The 26,345-nt window shown below is 42.6% G+C and overlaps 1 long non-coding RNA gene across 2 annotated transcripts in view; it reads right to left on the bottom strand.

Annotated features, from left to right (window-relative positions):
- LOC306917425 overlaps positions 1-26,345 on the bottom strand; it is a 204,580-nt gene that overhangs the window by 176,765 nt on the left and 1,470 nt on the right. For both annotated transcript variants that reach the window (XR_013789166.1, XR_013789167.1), the window contains exons 3-4: positions 25,960-26,113; positions 24,864-24,968 (exon numbers count right to left, since the gene is read on the bottom strand). This is a non-coding gene — a long non-coding RNA (uncharacterized lncRNA). The remainder of the gene's footprint in view (positions 1-24,863; positions 24,969-25,959; positions 26,114-26,345) is intronic.

Here is a 26,345-nt window from a genome sequence, read left to right as displayed (position 1 = left end):
AAGTGCAGGTGCCGGGATGCTAACCTCGCCTCACCAGGCTTTCCACCACCTCGGAGGAAAGCCTGGTCTCTGTTTCAGAAGTCCGTATGATCCGGTCGGGAGCGGATGATATCGTTACGTCATGTTGTAGTATTGTTTTGTAGGCGACAGGCAGGAACAACAGGCGACAACTTCCTTTTCCCTCAAACAATAAAAGCTCTCGTAGCCTGTAGCTTTTATTGAGAAAAATTGGTTTGAGGGAAAAGGAAGTTGCCGCCTGTTGTTCCTGCCTGTCGACTATCATCCGCTCCCGACAGGATCATATACCTAAATTAAATGGTGCCCAGGCTACCGGGATGCTGGGTTACCTTGCACAGCATTATGTCAATGTGCTGTAATTGTGAAATGGCACACAGTTACTAATAAATAAGGATATGCAGAGTTCATGTGAAAATACTTTGAACTGACACACACACACACACACACACACACACACACACACACACACACACACACACACACACACACACACACACACACACACACACACACACACACACACACACACACACACACACACACACACACACACACACACACACACACACACACACACACACACACACACACACACACACACACACACACACACACACACACACACACAATACTGCAGCACTTCCCCAGAGTGCTGTCCAGAATGCTAAACCCCTACAGAGAGATGTGCTAGGGAAGGATTGGGATTTTGGGTCAGGCCACAACACTGTGGAGCCCCATGCACTGTTCCTCCAAATGAAACATTCCAGTGTTTGAAAATGCCTTTCAGTTTTTGCTTAGAAAAGATCAAATATCACCAATGACTCTGATGCGGCTGAGTGGGATTATTACAGTGCTCATAAATGCGAGAGGCCTATTAAAAATGTGTTTAATTTGTGTATGAAATTATGTATTTAAATATGAAGGATTTAAGTATGCTGATCCCTTTAGCATTTGGCACCAGTTTAAGTATTTGTAATGAACGAGTATACTTTTCGGGACCAATTCTCCACTGAGAAACTCGAACGCACTGTCAATTAAAGCACTGTAATCGCCATGTGAATCTGCAGTACATGGAGATAAGCCTGTGACTTCTGCGCTGTACTGTATGTTGTTCTGATTGCGCAGGGACCTTCAAGCACCGGGATGACATCAGGCAATCCGCCATCCACCGAGCCTTGGTGTATCTGATGTGATCCCATCTGACTGAGAGAAATGGTGGGAATGCAGTGATGTTTCCAAGTTCATCACTTGAATCATTTATGGTTGCACTTTACTGGACATGGATTTGGGTCAATATTTAATGTGACATATTTGCCCTGTGTAATAGTTTGGCTGACGTTTGACATCAGTGCACTCGGGAGCACAACGGGAGACCTTGCAGAGAGTGGAAGGATGGGCATACACTGAGAACCTGGCGTTGCAGATGGGAAGTCTTTGGATTGTTGTCGGATACAATATTTTGCTGTGCATTTCATTGTCATATGAAATATGACAATGAAATACTAAACACTAAACAGTAGGAATGTATTATACACAGGGGGGAAGAAAAACACTTTGATTTGGTTCACTGATTCCACTATGTGCAAGATTACAATAATGCACGATTGTGTCCCTGTGCATAAATTGATTTACAATATTGCCACTGACTGTACAATTTCAGCAGAGATGAATGCAGCCTACTCCAAGGGATCCCTGAGATTACTTTAAAATTGCTTGTTGGCATTGTCTTGTGATAACCGTTATTTATCAAATGACAATTCCACTAAGCAAGTTGATGAGCTATGTGGGTACTATGAACAGGGTATTGTTGGATGCATAGCCACTTGAATGAGAAGCATTTGTATGCCGTATTATATAAGGAGTTGCAAATGCCAATACAGATACACAGAGGGAGAAAATCGTATTAATAAAACAGATACAATTTATTTTAAAAATAAAATTTGTCCTGGGACCAACTGTGAAGAATTCAGCATCTATTTTGTCGAAGCACCTACAACAGAAGTTTGAGAGGCCGCAATGTGTGCAGTTCTGCTGTTTGGTAGATTTTCTATTTCCTCCGGTAAATATAGGGATGCACACGCAGATCCGACACACCAAAGGTGGACATGCGGTCGAACATGCGTTGGTCTTAAAGCAGCACTATGTAACTTTCCTCTTCTACCCCGGATTTGAACCCAGTTTCTTGCTGACATTTCTACCAGAGCTAATAGAGCCTGCCTGCTTGATAAACTGCAAATGCATACATTAGGAAAATGATGTAAGATCATATTATTCAAGCAGTTGGGTATGGCAGTGATCACTGTTGGACTGATAATGAAAGACAGAAGCAGCATAACACCATCCATGACCTAGAAAATAATGTCCCTCAAATTTCCTCAAGCGAGGAGACTTATGAGGGAATTACTTTGAAGGGGCTACAGAGGTTCACTGGCTGAGAGAGGAGTAAAGGTGCACCGGTCAACCACATCAAGAGCTCTGCATATAAAACTGGCCTGTTGGGAGGGAAGCAGGAAAGAACTTAAGAAGCCATTATTCAAAAAGCTCCATCTAAAAGCACGTTGGCTAGGAAGCAAGAGCGTGACCTGGCTACAATGTGGGAAAAGATTTGGCGGTCAGATGAGACCAAGATGATTCAAGGCACCTCAGTATGTGTGGATAAATCCTGATAACTTCCCCTACAGTGAAGCGATGGTGGTGGCAGCATTGTGCTGCGGGAATGCGTTTCAGAAAGACTGGAATACTGGGCATCTAATTAAAAGTGCAGTTAAGAATGGATGGAGAGAAATGCGGGGAACTATGAGGAAGTGAAAACTTACGTTTGGCAGAGTGTTCACTTTTTGCAAAGCCAAAATGTTTTAACTGGAACGTTCAAAACTGTGGAAAACAATCTGTGTTAAAGATCTGGAGAGACAGAGACACCCCTAGACAGATACCCCTGTTACTGACCAAACACTATAGCAATGATTACTACCAGAATATAGAGCTCCACCATACACACACATACATTACTTTTAAATAAATAAACTTCAGAAGTTGGACGTTGTTGGACGTTGTTGGACGCTGCCTTGTGTCATCTTGTTCTCCGAGCACAACACACAAGTTCTGAATCATCACTCACCACCCGTACCACATCGGCTAGGTCAGGTTTTTGGCCATGCACCCCGTTACCTCCCGACCAACTGATGCACCCCCCCACATGGAAATATAAATTGCATAAGCTATATAGAGACATATTTCCTTTTTATCCACTATATGCACATATATGAACCTGAATATGGCATACTATAATGCAGCATAGGCTATATTCTGCAATACTTGCCATATATTGGCATAATATGTTAATATATTTAAAATAAAACCATAGCACCACCATTAGACCATTAGACTTAGAGAGTTTTGGAACCACTGGGCTAGGAGATATGGCACGCTTTCCTTCTCACCCATTGAGATGCATGTAAGATGACAGGATTTTTAGATAATAAATAAATCGATCATTTCAGTAGCACAAGCTTCAAAATGTCTTCTAAATCTAGTCAACCAGGACTGCAGTAGGCTATGCACTGGACAAATGTGCATGACATTATTTCAATAAATAGAAATACGAGGAAATGTAAAAACAATGGGCATAAGTTAATAACTCATTGGGTGGGTGTCGTGTAACTTTACAGACATTAAGCTTTCGTCACCTCATAGCTGTCAGTGTTATTTTGAATGGCGTAATACTAATCACTGTAGTCCCTGCATTGCATGAAAACATTTATATCGCACGTGGGGTAAAACACTACAATTCACCCATAGCTGTATAAATGCCTGCCCTCAAAATGACCCCACCTTTCCTCTAGTGCCACCTTTAGGCCAAAGTTATTTTAAAAGTCAATTGCCAAGAGACCTTCTGAGCACATTCACGCTCGCTGGAAGATTCATTCTAAATATGCGAGTGACTCCTTGATCTATCCTCTTCTCCCACCCTCAGGCCAAAATATCAACTTTCCAGTTTCCACACAAGGGTTTGCAGATTGCAGGATGAACCTTATTTTGGTCTGCCATGACCGTTCTCCAAGTGCCACCATTTGGCCAACATTTCCAGTTGGGTGTGCGTTTAGACTTGTGTTAGTCTTGTTCAGGTATGCTGTTAAAATAACTTACGTTTCACCTTCATAAAAAACTAAACTTGATTCAAGTCTGCAACAAACGGCAGACCTTATACACTGGGGTAATGTAACGGGCCACAAAGTATGATCTCCATTTTCCTTGAAACAGCCTTCCTCTGTGCCTTTCCATAGCTACACAAAAGCCAACTGGATTTTCTTTCTCTCCTTGCACGGCAAAGTTTAACCTTCCCCAGCACTTTCAATCTGTGACAAATCATTTTTCAGCAAGCATTCAAAACGCTCCCAAAGTTAAGCTTTCTTTCACTCCTTGACAGAACATTTCTTTTTTATTCAGCCATTCATTTAACCAACTTAATTGTCCTTTTATTCTCCCCCATAACTGCATGAACATGTACTATTCTCTCCACCTCTTTGCCATTTTTTGGAGATTCATCAAGTTTAATGGCCTACTTCTAACATCCAACCTCACTGGGTACTGCGGATAGACAGATAAAGATACAGCATAGACAGCATTTGCACGTTGTTGTTAACATGTTTGCTTTGGCGTGTCTGACTCTGGAGTGCAAAATGGGTTGGGTAGGCCTATAAGATCCACCTCTAAAATGAGTAATAACGTTGTTGTTCACATAAGGGATTCTGTATCTAATTTCAGCATTAGAGAAATATGAATATAATAGGAGTGTAAAAAGATACATAACTACGATCAGCAACAATGTTGTTGCAGTAACAATGAAAAAGGGGGGAAAACAAAGATTGTCCCAATTCCCTCTTATTTTCAGATACAGATTGCAGATGTTTGGAGGATGATAAAAAAGTAATTTTGGTTGTTAACAAATCTGAAATAATTGATTGTTTTTATATGTATGTTTGTTATCAACACCCCCAGGCCATGCCCACAAACAAGCTGAAGTTATATGGCATGGTTAGAAACTATAGGGCCTAGTATAGTACACATTATTGGCCCCAAAAGGACACGTGGTGCTACATGGGCATCAGGGCTTGGCACTGCAACAGGTTGTGTCCTTGGTAGAAGTCTCTGCGCTACTGAGCACATTTTCTAGTTGTATTAGTCAGGCTTCAGATCCAAACACAGTACGGTCACAGCATGCCTTTCTGAGAAGTTGGTTTAACTGTTACCTGCTGGGTCGGACACAGTGTGTCAAAATAAGAGACAGTAATGGTCTAAACGTCAGATCAAACGTCTGGCTATGGTGTGTAGTACCAGCCTTTGGCCCCTGGTCGTGGAATGACCTGCAAGCCAGATTAAAATTGGCCTTGAAAGTTTCCTTGAGAAGTTTCAAAAGGAACATCTTAAATGTACAGTCCAACACCTGCACATGTTCGGATGTGTAGCCTTCGCATATGCCCAATATATTTGTTTTTTGGTTTCTGTCCATAAATGTACTTGTGTATTTGTGTGCAAATTTTCTTGTACCCGGTTATTATGTTGTATATATTGTATAGGCTTCTGGAGGTATTTTTCATGGATTTATTATTTGGCTGTTGTATAGCTTGACATGTACAATGTAGCGTTTAAAGTGTAATTATGTATTCTGCCGCTTGGCCAGTTCCCACTTGAAAAAGAGACGCAGTCTCAATGTGTTTTTAATGGTTAAATAAAAGGTTAAATAAAATTAAAAACAGACAAATGGCAGTTCCAAAACAATGTTGCTCAAGAATTGCATCCCATGCATTTGCTGGTTTAAAACCCATGTGTAGCTGTGTGTGGGTGGGTGCGTGTGTGTGTGTGTGCGTGCGTGAGAGACCTTGACTCTGCAGAGCTGAGAAGGTCTCTCTCCCAGTGAATGAAACCATTCACAGCATGTGTCATTGTAGACATGTGAATCCATCCTGAACTGTAATTACGGAGTTGACAGTTTCCACAAAGCCAAATGGATTTATACCGGCGTGCACCTTATGACTGTGTCCATGCTCGGTTGGGAGTGGATGAATCGAATATGCAGGTGAAATATGTGGCAATTTAAAATGAGACGGAAGTTGAACCAATCAGTGGAACTGATAGGTGCATGCCGTGAGGGTCATATGCACCACATTCTCACATCTGATTGTGGACTACAAGCAAATATTGAAATTACAATGTTTCTCACTTGTTCAGATGCCTTTATTTTCCATTGTGTATACACACACACACACACACACACACACACACACACATAGGAATTTGCTTTGACAGACGTTTTGTCATCTATACGAAAAGGCATGGGAGGGATGTTATTAGCTGGTATTATTTTTTCCATGCATCTCATTGCCATTTTCTATTATAACTTAGCAACAATCAGCCATATGCCACATGAGAGAATAGTAGCTTGTATACTTCACCTGTAACATTTGACAGCGCTACTGCTTCAAAAACCAGAGTTGATGTTTCCCTTCTATTCCCACATCAGCCCCCCCAACACAGTCTACACTGGTTAGCATGTAGGGCAGGCTATGCAGCTCTTTACATTAAAGCACCTGATTATCTAGGGGTAGCTGATGTTAGTCTGGCAGCGGGATGTGTGGAGTGGTAAGTTAATTGGTATATATATATTTTTTTTTTGACCTAAAATATTGTCAATATACATATACATTCATGAATCCACTTGCTGACCGGCTGTCAGCATTGAGCAATTTGTTTTATATGGGTTTATGTGACCATCCTACCAGCTCAGTGGCCTTGTGGTTATTGTAAGTCGCTTTGGATAAAAGCGTCTGCTAAATGACTGTAATGTAATGTAATGTAATGTGGTTAGAGTGTCCGCCCTGAGATTGGGAGGTCGGGGTTCAATCCCCGGCCAGGTCATACCAAAGACTCTAAAAATGGGACCCATTGCCTCCCTGCTTGACACTCACATCAAGGGTTGGATTGGGGGGTAAGTCCCTGCGACATACTAGCGTCATGTCCAGGGGGTGTACAGTTTGTACATCAAGCTGCCTCACGCTACAGAAACAGGAGATAGGCCCCTGCCCTATGGGCCTCATGGCTCTGCAATGCTACTTATGTGACCATACTATTAACATAAGGCAAACATTTCAAAAATGACATTTCGTCATGCTTTAAGTAGCATGAGACATGTCAGACTAGGGGGTTTTCATGATTCTGAATCAATTCCAAGCATTCGTTTGGCACAAAAAACACTCCTTAGGCTAAAAACGGCCATAGCGATGAGATCAGCACATTTTGGGCCCTTTTGGGCAAGTGGCTATATGACTGTTTCTAGCTTGTGATGCAAAACTAATTATTTCAATGCATATATCCCCTATAAAACAAAAGCTCAATGCTGACAGCCAGTCAGCAAGTGGATTCATGAATGTATGTATATAGACAATATTTTAGGGCCAATAAAAAAAAACGATATACCAAATTTCCCACTTTAAACAAAAGAAAGCTGTTGACTGCCAGACTATGTGGATTGAAGTATAATCACCACAGCTCCGTTTATCAAGCGACAGACATCTGTGACTCTGCCACCACACCTCTCTGTCAAGATTTCCTTTTGAAGGAAGTCTTGCAGTCTGCTTTCACACACGCAGACTGCATTTCAGGATGGCTAGATCAGGACACCCAGTGGATCGCTGACAACGCCATGATGTTATCAAAAAGCATGTAGGCCTAGAAATACTTTGTTCCCCCCCCCCATCTACTATGAATAATAATGAATGTGATGAGGGCTGTGGCTCAGGAGGTAGAGCAGGTCGTCCAATGATCCCTGGGTCGGCGGTTCAAATCCCGGATGTCCACATGTCAAAGTGTCCTTGGGCAAGACACTGAACCCTACATTGCCTCCAATGAGTCGGTCGGTGTGAGCTCGCCACCATTGGTGTGTGAATGTGGGAAGTGAGGACGCTGGCGTCGACTGTTCGCCACTTCACCTCCCAATGTATGAATGAATGAACCATTGTAAAGTGCTTTGAGCACTAGGAAAAGCACTATAAAAATGCAATTCATTATTATTATTAAATTGTCAGCCATCCCCTCGACTGTATCAGGACAGTACAAACACAGGCAGCCATGTTTTAACGGAATCATTTTTTTAACCAGCTTTCTGACTTGCACCAATCTTGCCATTGCATTGTGGTTGTTGGTAGGTCCCCTTTTTCTGGTAGGAGCAAGACATGCTGTTCTATCCCTTTGTGTACAGGCACAGCCACACAGACACACAGAAGACACACAAGAGGCGTCAAAAACACGCCTCGAGCAGGCGTCTCTTCGTTGGCAAAAAAACAGAAACGTTTTGGCGACATTGTCGCAGCCGCGCGGGAGTGTCATTTCCATCCACCAGCCGTTTAAAACCCGGAAGAGATGCCTGGGCTAGGCGTTTTCTTGACGCGACTGTCTGGTTATACCGCTCCATCTTGCGCCACCCTTATCCCTTATCCATAAACTTATTTGCCATTTTTTGACATTGTAGATCAGCCATTTGAAATATTTTAAAAAGGTTTTTTTAAATAGTAAAACATGGCAAATAAGTTTAGGGATAAGGGTTAAGGGGTGGCGCAAGATATAGCCCTTAGTCTGTCCTCACAAAAGGTAGACCGATCACTGTGCGCTGCTCATGCTGTCTCACGACTACAGCAACAATCACAGCATGTCACAGTTATTAGACGCAGTTGTTTTACACAACACGTACAAATCATGGATCAAGAGGATGTGTGCACTCAGAGCACACTGGCTATCTTATCAGTTTTATTTATCTCAAATACTGTACATGTTGGGCACCATTTCCGATAATGCTTTCCTATATAGGCCATAGGGTTCATATGCATTATAAATCTCATTGAGTTAGACACGAGAGAAAACAAGTCAGAGTAACAAGTTAATGAGTTTTAATTAGCACACACAAGGAGATAAGCCTGGCAAGGTTAATAGAGGCAATATTCGGTTTTAGTGGAATCTTAAGACCTGCCATAAAGGTATGCGCAAAAATAATTACTGTGCTCTTTGAACAGAGGCCACATTCCAATTAAAGTAGAATAGGTTCATAAAATTCCAATTACTCATGTTTAGGAGAAAGCAATAAATAATCTCACTGCTGTATCTTTAATTGCTTTGCCATAATATAGGTAAGAGGCAAATGGCGGTGCACTGCGTCATTTTCATGTAAATTGACAATGTGCCTCTGGCCTGCTGTGGAGATGGAAATTATGATGGCATTTGTTTTCCAATGGTAAAAGGAAAGTGGATGTTGATGGGCTCCTGTCAATCTCAACAGTGCCAGAATACTAGTAAACAATTTGGACAGTCCAAATGCATCACTGGACATGCCAACGGTGAGGTTTGCCATCGGACGGTGGAGGAGATAGTCCTTGTTCTGCTGTTTAACCCATTTTGCCCTGAGGACGATTCTACAAATGCCTTCTAAATCCTGACAGTTTTCTTGAAAAACCCATGTTTCTATGTCAGCCGTTCTCAAAGTTGCTCATGTCAAGGACCCCAAAAATTATATGTAATTGTAATGTAATATGTCATTGAAATTTCCGCCCCCCCCCCCCTACAAGCTCGTAGCACGGTACTCGGTGCCACACTATGAGCTTGTAGATCTGCTATTTTCCAATAGCTATAACATAATCCTTAAAACACCAAAAGGGGTTCCCGCCCAGAATGGGTTTATTTCAGTGTTGCGCCTCTCTCTCTCTCTCTCTCGCTCTCTCTGTGTGCATATTTGAATCTACTTTATGTGAACACAATGATGCTCAAAGCTAATCTCAGCTTGATAAAGATAAATGGAACCGGTGGGAGATTTAAAACAAAGTTGGTTGAGGTTATGCGAGGTGAGACGTGCGGTGCGAAATGAAGTGTTTAACTCAAAGCAGTGAGTCTCGTGAGATGGAAAGAGGATAGAGTAGATGAGAATACAATACAACTGAAGATAATGGAAGGGAAGGGAAGTGTGAGAAGTGAAATGCATGAAGATTGATTTTGGCCTCAGCCTGAGGACATTAACCATTTAACCCATTTAGGCCTGACGTCGAAATAAAAAAGAAAATGTAATTTCAATTTTCTGAAAAACCTCATGTTTCTACAGTGGTTCTCAATATTTCAAAAATTATATGTAATAGGCCGCCGACCCAGGGACGAAGATTTGAGTTAAAAACGTTTGCTGTGAAAGCAATATAAATTCAAAGATTTGCGCCACATTTTCACGATTTTTCAACAGCTAAAGTATAACCTGATGCATAAAACACCAAAAGGGGTTCCCGCCCAGAACGGGTTAAATGAGTTCTCGTGCAAAATGGTGGCATTATGTGGCGCTCGTCTGTTGCCGATTCAAATAACTTTAGCCAATTACCCATCAACCTTCAACATCGTTGTAGGTTGCAATTATTCACCATAGCAACCAATCCCATTTGCATCAGCAGCAGAGGAATTCATTACATTTGCAAACTGAGGGGAAATGGGTCCATCTGCACAGAACTTGTACATGGCCGACATTAGCGTTGTATCAGCGAAAGAGGGCCCTGACTGCAGCAGCAAATAGGTGAGAACCACTGAAATAAATTCCTTGACCCATTTTGACCTGACAACATATTCTACAAAATATCTTCTAAATCATGACAGTTTTCTGAAAAACCTGTTTCTACGTCAGTCATTCTCAAACATTTTCATGTCAAGGACCCCCAAAAATATATGTAATTGGCCGCCGACCCCATCTCAAAATATGTTGTTCCAGGGACCCCACCCAGAAGCAAAGATTTGTTAGAAATGTTCACTCTGAAAGAATATACATTCAAAGATTTGCACAACATTTTCACGATTGCAGATCTGCTATTTTTCAATAGCTAAAGTATAACAAAATGCTTAAAACACCAAAAGGGGTTCCCGCCCAGAATGGGTTTCAAAATGCCTCAAAATGCCACTTTTGCTCTTGTAATTTAAATCGAGTCAACACGGGTGTGTCGTCCAATAAAGTTAGGGTGCTCTAGCTGTTATCCTTACATTGTTTGCACACGGGAGGCGCGCGTACACACACGCACATTACATGAACGCATATACAAAACACATTACACAGGCACAGCAGCTTGCTCCCCTCATCTGGGACATCGTATGTCTCGAGGATAGTTTTGGCTCCAATTAGGTCTAATGAACTGGAAGCAAACAAACATGTGCGTGCAAGAATGTGCACAGCCGACCGTTCTGTTCTCCTAAGAGGGGTTATTGATCGCAGTCCATTTAACATTTGCTTTGCATTTACGTACCATGGTGGTTCAGCACGTGCACAGCAGTGTTGTTTTCGTCGACTAATACTATGACGAAAAATGTTCGTCGACTACCTTATTTTTACTGACAAAAATGACATAAAAACTAAATAAAAACTAAGCCACGATGACTATGACTAAATGTACTTTTCCGAACAAATAAAAACTAGACTAAATTGTTAGGAAGGGACTAGTGGACAAGAGATCCAGTATAAGTCATTTTACACTTGGTTGCATGCTGAAAATAGCAGATCTACAAGAGTTATTACGACAGTATCAAGGCCAAAATACATTTTACTCGACTAAATCAACTGTAGATTTAGTCAACTAAAATCTTATATAAAATCTTATATTTAGTAAAATTTAGGCATTTAGCAGACGCTCTTAATCCAGAGCGATTTACAATAAGCAAGAACAAAAAAGCATGGCAATACATCATACATAAAAAGTAGTTATCATGAAACATGCATAAGCTAATGCCTAACAGTGGAATATCTATATAATGAAAATATACATACTATACTATACTATACATATACTATGAAGTGCTATGACTACATAAAATGCAATTCTAGTGCTGTCTACGTAACATGCTATAAGTCTGTATAAAATGCTATCTAAGTCTATAAAAAGTTCTATCTAAGGGGCTAGGGTAAGTGCTACGGGCCATGATGGAGTCTGAAAAGGTGGGTTTTCAGACTACAGCGGAAGATTGGGAGTGAGGCTGCAGTTCAGATTGTGATGGGAAGTGCCTTCCATAGTTTTGGAGCCAGGCGGGAGAAGAGTTTGGGACGTGTGGAGCGTTGTCCCAGCGTTTTTAGTGAAGGTACTTCCAGCTTCCCCGCGTTGGCTGATCTTAGTGCGCGGGTTTGTAGGGGTCCCCCCATACATTGTATGGGGGAGCCATACCTTTGGTTGCTTTGAATGCCAGCATCAGAGTTTTGTATTCTGTGCGGGCAGCGACCGGAGAAGGGGGGAGACCAAGCGAGTCGACTAAAACTAAACACTAAAGCATTCCAGGTGACTAAAATGTGACTGAAACTAAGTGGAAACTATTCAAGAGACTATGACTAAAACTAAAATAGAAATTTGCTGCTAAAAACAACACTGGTGCACAGGCCTTGAGTTCCTTGTAAACCTTCGTTTCCTGTCTCTCTACATTACTTCTCGGGGGGAAAAAAACTAATAAAACACCCAAAATAAGGCATCTCCTGCATGCTCCCTTATTTTCAACATGCAACAGGACACTAGATAGACTTGTAAACAGGGGCTCCAAACGTAGAAAATCTCACCCCACCCCCCCCCCCAACAAGTTAGTGACTTTTCAGTCTCTCTCTCTCTCTCTCTGGGAGATCCTTCCACAGTGTACAGTAAATCATAGGCTCTTACCCATTTAGGCCTGACGTCAAAATAAAAAAAATGTTCCCTCTGAAAGAATATATATATACACAATTCAAAGATTTGTGCCGCATTTTTACGATTTTTCAAAAATAGCAGACCTACAAGTTCATAGCGTGCCACTCGGTGGCGCGCTATGAGCTTGTAGATCTGCTATTTTTCAATAGCTAAAGTATAACAGAATCCACCCAAAATGGGTTAAACAGGGGGGGTATTGTGTGTGCTGTATGCTCAGACAGGCTATACGGCATGCAGAATTTTCAACCCACCTCCCTTCCAATTGTTAAGCTCCCTCCTCTTTAATAGAATGTCTTAAATCCGGAGGCATGTTGCGCAACGCAGTATGAAAAATCATGTATAGGAGATTAGCAGTTAAATCCCTGTTCTTCTTTGCTGAAGCTTAAGCACTTGAGTTTTTTTGTGCGGCATGTGAGCATGTGCATGCTTTGTTTGCGTGTGGATACACAGTCGCAAATGTGCACACAGCTGTCGGTGTCTGTGGGGACGTGCAAGCTACCAAATTACTCAGCAGTTCTCGCATGGGCTGTTTTCCTCATGCTGAGTTTGTATGCAGTTCAGAGACGCTCTTTGGATTTTATTCTATTTTTATCCCCCCCTCTACCCCACACATCTAATTCTCTCCATGTATCATTAATTGTTTTCTCTTATTATTATTATACTAGGTATAGCATTAACTTTTGAGCCAAGGAGTCTCAGTTTGAACATCACTGTTGGGGCACGGTGGCACAGTTGGTAGTGCTGTCGCCTCACTGCTAGAAGGTCCTGGGTTTGATTCCCGCTCGGGACGCTGTGGGTGCTGGCGGCGTGTTTCCTCCTCTGCGTCGTCAGTGCCCATACCCGAGGCGGGGTTGGCGAAAGGGCCTTTCTGTGTGGAGTTTGCATGTTCTCCCTGTGTCCCCTAGGGTAGGTACCCTCACAAAAACATGCAGTAATCCTGGTCTCTAAACTACGTCCCCCTGGCCAGCCGGGGGAGCCTGATGGAGGGGAAAGGAACTGGTTAACGTGTTCCTTCCACGCGCTACGTCCAACCAGGGAAACTCTCCCCCTGTCAGGTGTAAAGGAGCAACTTGGACACTCAGGCATGAAGGAAGCATGAGTTCAAGTCCGTTGCTCTGTTGGCGGAGGGTGTGTAGAGCCCAGGATCACATTAGATAATTGACACAGGGGTGATTGATTATTGCACTGATTAAAAAAAAATATGTCTTAATAAGCTGCCTTGTTATGACCCCAGAAGAAATGCATAATGAAGCCAGAGACTTGTCAGAGTAGCTAGCCCCATATGGAAACAACCCTTCCCACATGGCCCCTCCAATCACTCTGAATCTCAAGTGTGCTGCAATGCACAGAGGCTCATGCAAACAGCAGTGTAATTAATGTTGCTATCTGGAAAGGGGCCTTTAATTGATCTGGGACTGTGGTTTCTGCATGGAAACACTTGCTATGCATATAGCAACACATGAGTACAGTAGGAATTCAGGGGAGGCTGCCAGACTACTCTTCATTGATTATATATATATATACACTAGTCCATACCCGTTTGTGGATATGACATGACCTACCCCTCTCTCTCTAACTTTTCCTTCCTCACATCTTGCTCTCTCTCGACTCCCCTCTCTCCTCTCTTCCCCTTCTTGCTCTCTTATCTCCCTCTCTCCCCCTCTCCGCCTCTCTTTCCCCCCCTCTCTCTCCCCCCCTCTCTCTCCCCCTTGTTTTTGAGTGGTGTAAACCACTCCTACAACTGGCTTTGTTAGTTTACGTGTCCGTCTGTCTGTTCGTACCAAAAAATTAGCATGGTTGCTATGGTCACTCAGTTCACACGGGTGTTTTGTTTTGTCTTTGAACATCTGTTCACAGCGCAGAATGACACACCTTCCAGCCAATCACAACACGCAATATCTGTGGACACATTCCATCAATGCTCTGGGAATTACATCATCCATCAAACTATAATAATAATAAAATATACAGGCATTACAAGCGAGCTGCTGTAGTGTCTAGATTTCTCTTCTTTTCAACATAAAAGTATCACAAGCAGGCAAGCAACACACCTGCCTCTCAAGTGTCATTCTTGCAACAACTCAATGAACAAAAGGGACACGGAGCATCAATTCCACTGCAATTCACAGGACAGAATGAGTGACGGAGCAACCTGAATCCCACGTATACAGTATGAGGTATATTGTTCTGAACGGCTCAAACTGTCGACAATCTCCTCCTCAGAAAACTGTGTGTAGTCATCTAAACTGTTTTATTTTTACCATTTTAAAATATTGAACTACTACTAGAAGCTTCTGTAGCTGTGGAATAGCTTGATTGGAAAAGTTTTGAGAATTCATCAATCTAACTTTTACTCCCTTGCTTAATCACTTTTGTGTCCCCCGCCTCCCACCCCCCCCCCCCCCCCCCCAACTTAGAAAGAGACATTTTGATCCATGGCTTGCATGAATTATACTGTATATTTGATCTCTGATGCCAAAGTAAAAAAAATCTTACACTCGGGCGGCGCAAGGTATTAGTACCGGCCCACCACAATGGAGTCTAGGGTTTCCAATCCACAGCATGCTTCCGGCTTGTCGAGCGTCTAAAGTGGACACAACTGTTGAGAAGCTGGCGGGAGGGTGATTAATATATATATATATATATATATATATATATATATATATATTATTTTTTTTTTTTTTTCAATGCACATACTGCTATGGGTTGGAGTGATTTTTATATATATTTTTAGCCCACAATTTTGTAACCCATTTTTCACCCTGTGTCAATTATCTAATGTGATCCTGGGCTCTACACACTCTCCGCCAACATGGGGTGAGCAACGGACTTGAACTCATGCTTCCTTCATGCATGAGTGTCCAAGTCACTTCTTTACACCTGAGAGGGGGGAGTTTCCCTGGTTGGACGTAGCGCGTGGAAGGACCACGTTATTCCAACCAGTTCCTTTCCCCTCCATCAGGCAGTTTAGAGACCAGGATTTACTGCATGTTTTTTGTGAGGGTACCTGGGGACACGGGGAGAACATGCAAACTCCACACAGAAAGGCCCTTTCGCCAACCCCGCCTCGGGTATGGGCACCGATGACGCGGAGGAGAGGACACGCCGCCAGCACACAGTGATGAAGTGATGTAATGTTGAGCTGGATGAGTGCAACGTCACTACATGGGGGCTCCTCACTGGCAGGTGAGCCAATAAGAGTACATCAGCAGTGGCAAGCAGTGGGAGGAATAAATTGGCATAACAGACAACATTGAGGAAAAATTGGGTATAACTTAAACTTGGCTAAATAAATATAAATCCAAGGATCTCCGGGCAAGCAATTAAGGACAGTGCTGGTAAACTTCAAGGCCTTGAGTGAGGGTCTGTCTGTGTTACTGGATCTCAACACCACCACCACCACCACCACCATCTGTGCCACCTGAGAATACATTAAATATCCGAGCCTGGCGAGCTCAGATGCGTTTCCTAGTTTGAGATGTATAAAGGAATTCAATCAATTGAGAGAGAGAGAGAGAGAGAGAGAGAGAGAGAGCGAGAGATAACTTTTCATCTACAATACAAGATTCCAAAACCAAATGTATGTACTCTCTCTGAAATGCATTTTCTCTGATGCGTGCGTGAAAAATACCATGTCCCATATGCTAGCTACTGTACATATACGTGTTGTAGTTTGATTAAACATAACGGGCAACCGATAAAAGCTCTCAAAAGCCATTTTACATGATCCAGCAGCTGTACTGTAAGTAATCCATGTTATGTTCTACCTTACTTTCTGTGGACTGTGAAGAATGATCTTACAAATATACAAATAAATATCTGTGAGGCCTATAACTGTAGGCATGAGATATATATTATAATGTTCCATATATATATATATATATATATATATATATATATATAAGCTGCATTAACTGTTTAATTTTGCGTCAGAAAGCTGTATTAATTTAGTTTTTGTTGCATCATACTGAAAATATCCGATCTGCAAGCTCACAACACATTGCATCTACGACGCGCTGCGAGCTTGCAAATCAGATAAAGCCTTTTTTTTCACCGACAGTCTATGCAATGTCACCCTCCATAGGACCAAAACTAAACTAAAAGCACACGGAAGGTTCGGTGCTCAAAGGTATAGCCTACATTTTTTACATTTCATTGAAAACTATAGTTCAGGCGTCCGCTCAAACATACCAGTTGGAAATGACACGTTCAGCCAAGGGTGAGTATGCCAGTATGGGCATATTGGCCGTATTCCAAGGTGCTGATAACGGTTGATTTCACCTATGCGATACAGTGATAACGGTCGAATCCGCTGGCCGAAGCCCTCGGAGACAGCCTATAGTTCAGAGTCAGTCATTCCTAGAAAATATTCAAACATGGTGGAAACCATAACGTCAAACTATTGTGATATAGGCTACCAAACTGAAACATTGCATATATATATATATATATACGGTACAGTAATCAACATGACATTTAAGAAAGTCAATTTAAATGGAACCCTTAATTGAAACAACGAAACTCGAGTGCAGGATGTATTCAGACATAAGAAAAGGAGGGGGAAAAAAAAGTGTCTGCCTTGAGGATTATACAGGAGGTGGAATATCTGTCCATGAGTGGAATACGCAAAGGACCATTTAGCTTTTCTATCTTCACGGTGGTCTTTGATCAGGGCTGTGAGAACAATCCCTTTAGAGAGAGAGAGGTATAGAGTGGCTGTTAACAGCAAGGAGCCACAAGGGGGTGGTGTGTGTGTGTGTGTGTGTGTGTGTGTGTGTGTGTGTGTGTGTGTGTGTGTGTGTGTGTGAGCGAGCGACTGGGTGCGTGCGCGCGCAAGCGACTGGGTGCGTGCGTGCGGCTGTGCCAATGACGAGGATCACGTCATTTGATTATTCACTTCTCTCTCTGATGAGGTAACTGTAGTGCAGCCAGCACTTAAAGGGGAATACCACTCTATTGGTGCAAATGTGTGACGAGGACAGAAACCATATAAGCCATGCAGAGACCAATGCAATGCAAAAAGGTTCAATAGACATTTATCATTTTAATACAAATTAAAACAGGACTACAGCGATCTAACTTTTGCTCCCTTGTTTATTCACTTTACTTAGGAACTGGAAATGGACATTATTTGATATTAAACAAAGCAGTTTAAATAATCCCTGTGCACTTATTCTTTAGTTCTTAAATGAGGCAAGCTGATTTATCACACACACACACACACACCACACACCACACACACACACACACACACACTGTTGCGACTTGGCAAGCCGTACATCAAGCGCTAATGTCTGATGCTCGGGGAGATTCACTCGCAAGGACAATTTCAATTTTGCTCCAGGTGGCGGCGAGGCGGACCTTTTATCCGACTACAATTGGTCAATTACCTCCAAATGGAGTCAAGCAAGAGTGACGGTGAGGTTTGGCGGTAAAGTGGGGAAAGAATGCAATAGGGGAAAGGAATGGAATCCTTCATTCTGAGCACTTGGAGGTGAAGCAATGATTTTTAATTATTCCCCAGAAGGAGCCGTTTAACCCATTTAGACCTACGTTCGATTCAGGAAAAACCTGTGTTTCTTTATCAGTGGTGCTCAAACTATTTCATGTCAAGGACCCCGGAAATTATATGTAATTGGGCCGCTAACCCACATTTGAAAATATGTTGTTCCAGGGACCTCCCCAGAAGCAAAGATTTGAGTCAAAACGTTCTCTCTGAAAGAATATATTTTCAAAGATTTGCGGCACATTTTTTCAAAAATAGCAGACCTACAAGCTCGTAGCGCGGCACTCGGTGCCGCGCTATGAGCTTGTAGATCTGCTATTTTTCAATAGCTAAAGTATACCATAATGCTTAAAAAACCAAAAGGGGTTCCCGCCTAGAATGGTTTAATGAGCTGCAAACCCTCAACACTCACCGGTCCTCTTGGGTGCCTCCTATCTACCAAGAGGGAGGCAGGTGGTGGTGCTGCCAGCAGGGACGTGCAGAGAGTGTTAGAGAGGCAGGGGGCTGAAATCCCCTATAAGCGGGCACTTTGACAAAAAGTGCCCGCTTATCTACAAGAGGGCACTTTTTGTCCAAATCTACAAGCTTGTAGATCTGCTATTTTCGGGGCGCAACCCCAGCACTATTTAATATAACCAGTGGAGATGCGGTGTATGTACGACATGGATTTCTAAACAGATTGGTTCCAATGCTAAATGCTGAGTTCAAGTTCAGGAGACTTCGGGGGGGGAAAAAGCAATTCTCCTGAATGCTGCCTTCCGGCATGTCATGGAAGTCAAGGAGTGGCATTTGCGTTTCTTTCACCGTAGCAAATGCTGCATTCGTTGGTCTGGAAAGGGTAGTTGTTTTACAGACGGGTAAAAGGGCAGGGGCTGAAGCCCCCTTTGATGTCTATATGTGCACGTCCCTGGCTGCCAGTGGGAGTGGGAGTCGAGATCGATAGTTGTGTGCGTTAACCATGCATGATGTATGCAGGTACGTGTAATTTCCCTCACGTGTTTTGGCTTAATGTAACGGACGAGTGCGGTGCGTGCTGGAAGGGTTGGGGGGGAGGGGGGTGTTGAGTTTAGCAGGAGAGGATGCAATTACAGAGCCAGTGTAATTGTCTGGTAACTATGTACACTTGATTAAAAGTGGCAATGAGAGCAATTGGGAGGAAAACTTATTCGGAGCCAATTTGTGGAGAACACGTGTAAGGTTTTTATTCATCGATTTATTCATGCGAAGGTGAGGCGAGGGGCATGTTCCCCTGAAAGAAAGAGCTAAATAAACTCTGAGCTCAATTAATGTTTCTGTTGATCCTGATTTCACTACACTTGAATTATTTCAGTGGCCTTTCTACACTATTGCTATTATAAATGTGTACATAATGTGTACATTTAATGTGTGTGCATTTAGATCAGGGAGTATTTTGCGAGTAGTGCAAGTAGTACAACCAGTAGTAAGTACATACAACTCCCTTTTGTGACCTCAAGCAGCCACAATAACTCACACCATCTGTACTTTATCAATATTCTGACAAACACACCTCGCTCTCTCTCCCTCTAAATTCATAGAATTCTTGACTAAATGAAATGAAGCATGAAAAAAGGCGAATGCTTGACAGATGGGCTATCAACTCAGAGAGCCACTAAGGATATGCAAGAGTGTCTACAGTAGCAGCACCTTTAAAGTGCGAAAAATCTACACAAATACGTTCTGTACGACAGAGACAGGCCATGACTCCCTGATGATATGTAGCTGCTTGTCAGCTTTTACCCACGCCTCCACTTCATAGTGCATGCGTGCGCACGAACACACACACACACATCATGCCGTTTCTTGTGCATGCTGTGGGATAATGTCAAACAGCTTCTAGCAATCCAGTGTCTAATATACAACATGGCATGTAGGAGGAGTCGAGCAGGCTGCTTGATGCCTCCGGATCACCTCCTCACTCGGAAGCAGGACTAAGGCGAAAGCGAGATATTGTATCTCAAGGGGTATTCCAAATAAAGAATTTCAATATAAGGCGTGAGTGGAGGACCTGAGTGGAGTATTGCAATTTGGGGTCTGTCTCAGGCCCTTGAGGACCAAAATATCTCTCTCTCTCTCACACACTCACACACACACACACACACACACACACACACACACACACAAAATTTGCTGCCACACACACAAAATTTGCTGCCAAAAACAACACGGTTTAGCATGGCAGCATCTTCCACCACCAGTGTAAGGAAGGATTCCAGCACAGCTTAAAAAATACACTTGTGTATTCCTTGAATACACTTGGATATGGGAGAATATGGGAGATTTAGCGGATCCAATGAATTGTGAGGCCTCCAGAAGCGACCTCCTCCACCAGAGCTGTCAAAACCACTGTGCTGTTTTGATCTATTGTAGAGTGTGTGTGTGTGTGTGTGTGTGTGTGTGTGTGTGTGTGTGTGTGTGTGTGTGTGTGTGTGTGTGTGTGTGTGTGAGAGAGAGAGAGTATGCGTGTGCACCTCGGTTGCTATGGTTATGCCGTTCAGTGTTGGATCAGTCTGCAGGTGAATAAATAATGCAGACTAACGCTGGCGTGGTGACAGCACTGCAGCAAGCTGTTGCTCACCTCATCGACGCTTTGCACACACACGCACGCACACACACACACACACACACACACCTCGAGTCAGAATTATCTTCACTTTCATTGATCGAACAAGAGGATAACAAAGCTGCCATGCTGTCTCTCAGACATGTTCCCGTATATAGAGAGAGACATCAAAGTTTGTTTTGACACCGTCCTGTCTAACGCAGTGTGGGCCCACAGAGTCTGATGGATTGATAACACGTCCTGTCCCGTAGTGAATCATGTCCTGCTCAATAACATCAACCTTCTCTGCCTGTTTGCTGGTTTGCTGTGAAATGTCCGGCATGCGTGTTGTGCTGCATGAATGAATGCATGGTTGGGACAGACAGACAGACAGACAGACAGACAGACAGACAGACAGACAGACAGACAGACAGACAGACAGACAGACAGACAGACGAATGGACGGACGGGCTGGCGGAAGGACTGACTTTATAGTGTTCTAGGGTTAACCAGACGTATTTGGAGCGTGAACCTCTGCCCTCCAAATGACCTGTCAGGTCCCTTATCAGCCATTTATTATTTTTATTATTATTTATTAGTCATGTGACTTGCAATAATACAGTCGGCTCTGTGTGGGTTATCTGGCCCGTAAAGATTATGGCATCCTTTCTTTTTTAAAGAAAAATAAAAAAAATCACACCTGTGTGAAGTGAGGGGCGCTCTCATTGATTGATTGGTTAGCCGATTTGCTTATGTGTGTGAGTGCATGGGACCCGAATGGAAACAAGACCGCAAGGTCTTTCTTCGGAAATCCCTTTGGACGAAAAAAAAAGCCTAGCTGTACATTGTGCCGTTTGCATTTTTTTCTTATTGTCTAATAAAATATTCAATCAATCGTCTACATATGATGTAAGTTTCCCCTTCATTGTCAATGGCATTTAATGTTGCAACGATGATTGCGACCGAAGGTCGCAGTTATGAAACCTTGCGTTTTTGACACCTAACCCACAATCCCCCATCACTCTGTCACGACACCTAACTTTTGTATCGCATCGCTGCACACATGTAACTGTTTGTAATGAGAGCTAAGGGGTATGAGCTTACGGCTAACAATCAATGTCCTCACAACAACAGCCCCCACCTCACTGAATAACCCAGAAATTAAACAAGGATCGTAGAGTGAGAGCGGACGGGTGGCACAGGTAAGGTGTGCTTATGCTACCACCTAGTGGCAATAATGGAGTACATTTACGTCATATTTAGCGGAATTTTGACCTAATTTCTCCGTTCATTGTCAATGGCAAATCTTGAGACGTGTGGGGACAAAAGCTGTATATAGGAGGGGCTAGCGCCCCTCAAAAATAAAGCCACAGCCTATACCAATCATAGCAGGTCAAGAGAAAAAAGAAAAAAAATGATAGGTGAGCTTATTTATACGTGGTCTTTATAAATAGACTAATATTATAGCCGGTGCATTTCCATAAATCTGTCCCCTGATTGCATGTTATAGGCCTAGCTAGTCCTCTTATATTGCACTATATTTATATAGCGGATAGAAAAAAATGTGAACAGATTCAAAATAAACCCAAAATGTAGACAAAACTATATACAACAATGTAGCTGGTGTTACAGCTTCAGGCCTAAATAACTTTTACATCATGAACGGCCAGTCACTGTCAGTTGGTATACTAGCCCATCTACAAGCTCAGATCATGCATGATCACCGCCTATCACCAGACTGGCCTGTCAACATGGGTATGAGCCTCTGTGTAGACTTTACTTGTTATTTTGCCCTGTGTGTGTGTGTGTGTGTGTGTGTGTGTGTGTGTGTGTGTGTGTGTGTGTGTGTGTGTGTGTGTGTGTGTGTGTGTGTGTGTGTGTGTGTGTGTGTGTGTGTGTGTGTGTGTGTGTGTGTGTGTGTGTGTGTGTGTGTGTGTGTGTGTGTGTGTGTCACCCTTTTCTGGAACTAAAGGATGGTGCTTCTTATGCAAAAATGAATTTCAGCCACTTCTTTCCACTTGTAAACCAGTGATGTTGACAATAAAGTTGATTCCGATGCCCAAACAGCAGCGCTTTCTACTGTAATGCAGTGAAATGCACTCATCAAAATCCTTGCCAAAATGAATAAGCATGGCAGCGACTATCATCAGATAGTGCAGGGTTTTTAATTTTTATATTAAGCTAAATTAGCCACTATCTCCGTGTCTCATCCAGATATTGGTACTGCTGTACGGTCGTACGGACGACATAGGTGGAATAGACACCCATGGGTCCCGGGGAAATTCCTTTCCCCCGAGGGTTGGAGAAGGCATTCCAGATCCATTCCTCTCCATGCTATCCTTTCCTGGTCATAACATGTTGTTTGCGGGCAGGTCTGGCAAGGAAATATTATGAGGACTTGGATTATGAGCTTTCATATAACCTCGTAACCAGATACACAAGAATAGCCGTAAGACGGAAATAAAGGTGGGGGGGGGGGGGGGGGGGGGGGTCCAGACCACAATAAACAGCAATTGTCTGTACCCTTGAAATGCCAGTCAAAGTAAATTGAATTTACTTTGTCTGCAAACAATGTTTGCGAGTATTGAGGTGAGAATATTGGAGGAATTGTCCACGTCAACCTGCAGACTGTGAACTGACCACCATCAGCAGATATAGCAAGTAAAAACAGAATACAAGCACGTGTTCTTCCTATATGATGCAGCTCATAGAGAAAAGAAAATCACACCCGTGTGAACTGAGTGGTGTAAGGTCTTATATAGCCTGTCTGACGTAATGAAATCATGTCTGACGTAATGAAATCACACCCGGGTGAACTGGGTGAACATAGCAACCATGCTCATTTTTTGAGCACAGACAGACAGACAGACAAAGCCAGTTGTAGGAGTGGTTTACACCACTCAATAAACAAGGTTCCAATTTTGAGAAAGAAAGAAAGAAAGAAAGAAAGAAAGAAAGAAAGATGTGAGGAATAGGCCTACATAAACACCAAGTCTATGTAGGCCAGCAGCCACAACACAACAGACACGCCATAGATTCACATCAGTATTCAATTCCAAATTAACATTTGGAAATGATGGCTGTTGGTGTCAATAAATCGCCAACCATGACCAAGAACCACTTACATATATTGTTTCCTGTTAGAACTCATTACCCTCGGCAGACACAACAGTGTTGATTTTGTCGACTAAAACTAAGATGGAAAATGTTCGTCGACTACCTTTTTTCACTGACGAAAAATAAATGGAAACTACATGAGAACTAACCTATGATGACAAAAACTAAGACTAAATATATTGACAATTTCGTCAACAAATAAGAACTAGACTAAAATGTTAAGAAGGGACTAGTGGACTAGAGATCCAGTAAGTCATTTTACATTTGGTTGCATGCTGAAAATAGCCGATCTACAAGTGTGAACTTGTAGATCGGCTATTTTTAGCAAGTGTAAAATCAGTCATTATGACGGCATCAAGGCGAAAATACATTTGTCAACAAAAAACAACTGTAGATCCAGTCAACTAAAATCGCATGATATTTAGTCGACTAAAACTAGACCAAGGCATTCCAGGTGACTAAAATAACTAAAACTAAAATCCAAATTTGCTGCCAAAATCAACACTGCAACACAACAACAGGCATACACTCTAGATTCACATCTAATCAGCCTTCAAATCCAGAGCAAGAAACAGTCACAGTTAAGGTGGCCTTACACTAGCCGATTCTTTTCAATCTGAAATCTGATAGCACCACACACTACAGGATAATCGGAGCGGGGCAGAGCAAATATCAAACATGCTTGATGTTGATCGGGCCGATCCCGATCGCGCTTTGAGCGCGGCCCCGAGCAGATCGATTGAGTCGGGCACCCCCCGAGCGTCAAAAAATGCCCGATTATCGGCTAGTGTAAGGCCACCTTTACTGCCTGCTGCTTCATTATATCCACCCAGGCATTGGCTCTCCAAATGACAGCAATAGTACAACTTGAATCACATTCGTATGCGCACAGCCTGACACGGAAAAAGCAGCAGCAAAGAAGAAAAAAGGTTCGTACTTTGAGCCGTCTTCAACTCATCTCCAGGTTCACTTTCCTCCTCGGCTGCCTGGGGGCAGCCAGTGTAGAAGGCAGTGACCCCCTGCCAGGATGTCAAACTCTTCACTGTTGAAAGAAAGAAAGAAAGAAAGAATGATGCCTACTGTCACTAATTTGCATCATAGCGTAAATGTAGGCTAGTATGTGCTATATTCAAATTAACAATTTCCACTTAATCTAGCATCTGATTTATTATGAATTAATTCCAGCAATAAGAGGATAAGATTAAGATCCTCTGTTGATAGCTTAAGCTCTTATCCAGAGGAACATAGGCTACAGATAAAGATTTGTATGATGTTTCATACAGGGATATAAAAATACTAGAACTATTTAAGTTCTCCCCAACAGGGGTTTCACAGGACCCCCAAAAGTACATGTATTTGGCTAGAATTAAGATTGCATATTGACAATACCTCAAAGAGTAGTTATAATAGTGAATACAAATACACAAGTGTCCCTTTCTTCCAGAAATAAGGTTAATGAATACTGCTCCAATGCCACACTGCATGGCGTTATCTGCCCGGAAATGCCTTTTCGGTTGTGTGCTGATTTGGTCTGGAGTACAGTAGCCTATCACCATGCCGTTAGACCTACCTGTATCCATAGACATATATACGTAGACGCCCTTTCCGGCTCTGAGGCGCGTGTAACCATTGAAGGCACAATTTTCCCGACATTCCTTGCAAAGCATTAGCGGAAGCAAAGCGGAAGCTTGTCAAGCTTCCGCATGCGTAACATAAATCCCGGAAAAGACGCGCTGTGATTGGCCAGTAGTCACTTGAGTGACAGCGAGACATGGAGGAGTCACATGAGTGACGTCACTTGGGCAGCGACGCAGTCGCCTTCAGCAAATGCCTTCAGCACTTCTAAATAAGAAAGCTGCGGAGAACTGTTGCTTTGTGTTCACTCTTTAATGTTTTCTGTTAGTAATCTAATCCCCCCCTGGCTCTGATGTTGTATTGTTAATAACTTTGTTGTTTGTGTTTGTTTGTTTGTCTTGTATTGTAATGTATATTGTCATGACTGTTATAAAGATTTGTTAAAAAAAAAAAAAAACCTTCAGCACTGCACTTCCGCCTTCATTGGGATACACGTCGCTCCAATGAACTGCAGCGGCAAATGAGGCATCTATTTCTTATAATATATATGCCTGTATCTCCAGCGCTGTCCTCTGTCCTGCTGGTACCTGGATGGATTGCTTCTTTGCGTACCTTTATGATCACATAAAAAAACAAAACAAAAAAATCGGTTATTCAGCAGTTCATAGCACCTCAACCATACTGCAAAGATCTGAAAATATTTTCTGCCAGGGACCGCCAGATTTTTCTTTTTTAATATCAGATTTACAAGGCTATATTTGAATAGCCCATGCATGTATACAATTGTGTTAAAGTGGTTAAACTTATTTGGATTAGCCTAAATATTAACACATTTTGCTAGGGA

Source organism: Electrona antarctica, assembly GCF_951216825.1.
Source record: "Electrona antarctica genome assembly, chromosome: 24".
Taxonomy (NCBI): Eukaryota; Metazoa; Chordata; class Actinopteri; order Myctophiformes; family Myctophidae; genus Electrona; species Electrona antarctica.
Note: the sequence above shows the minus strand (reverse complement) of the source record. Positions and strands in the feature narration are given on the sequence as shown.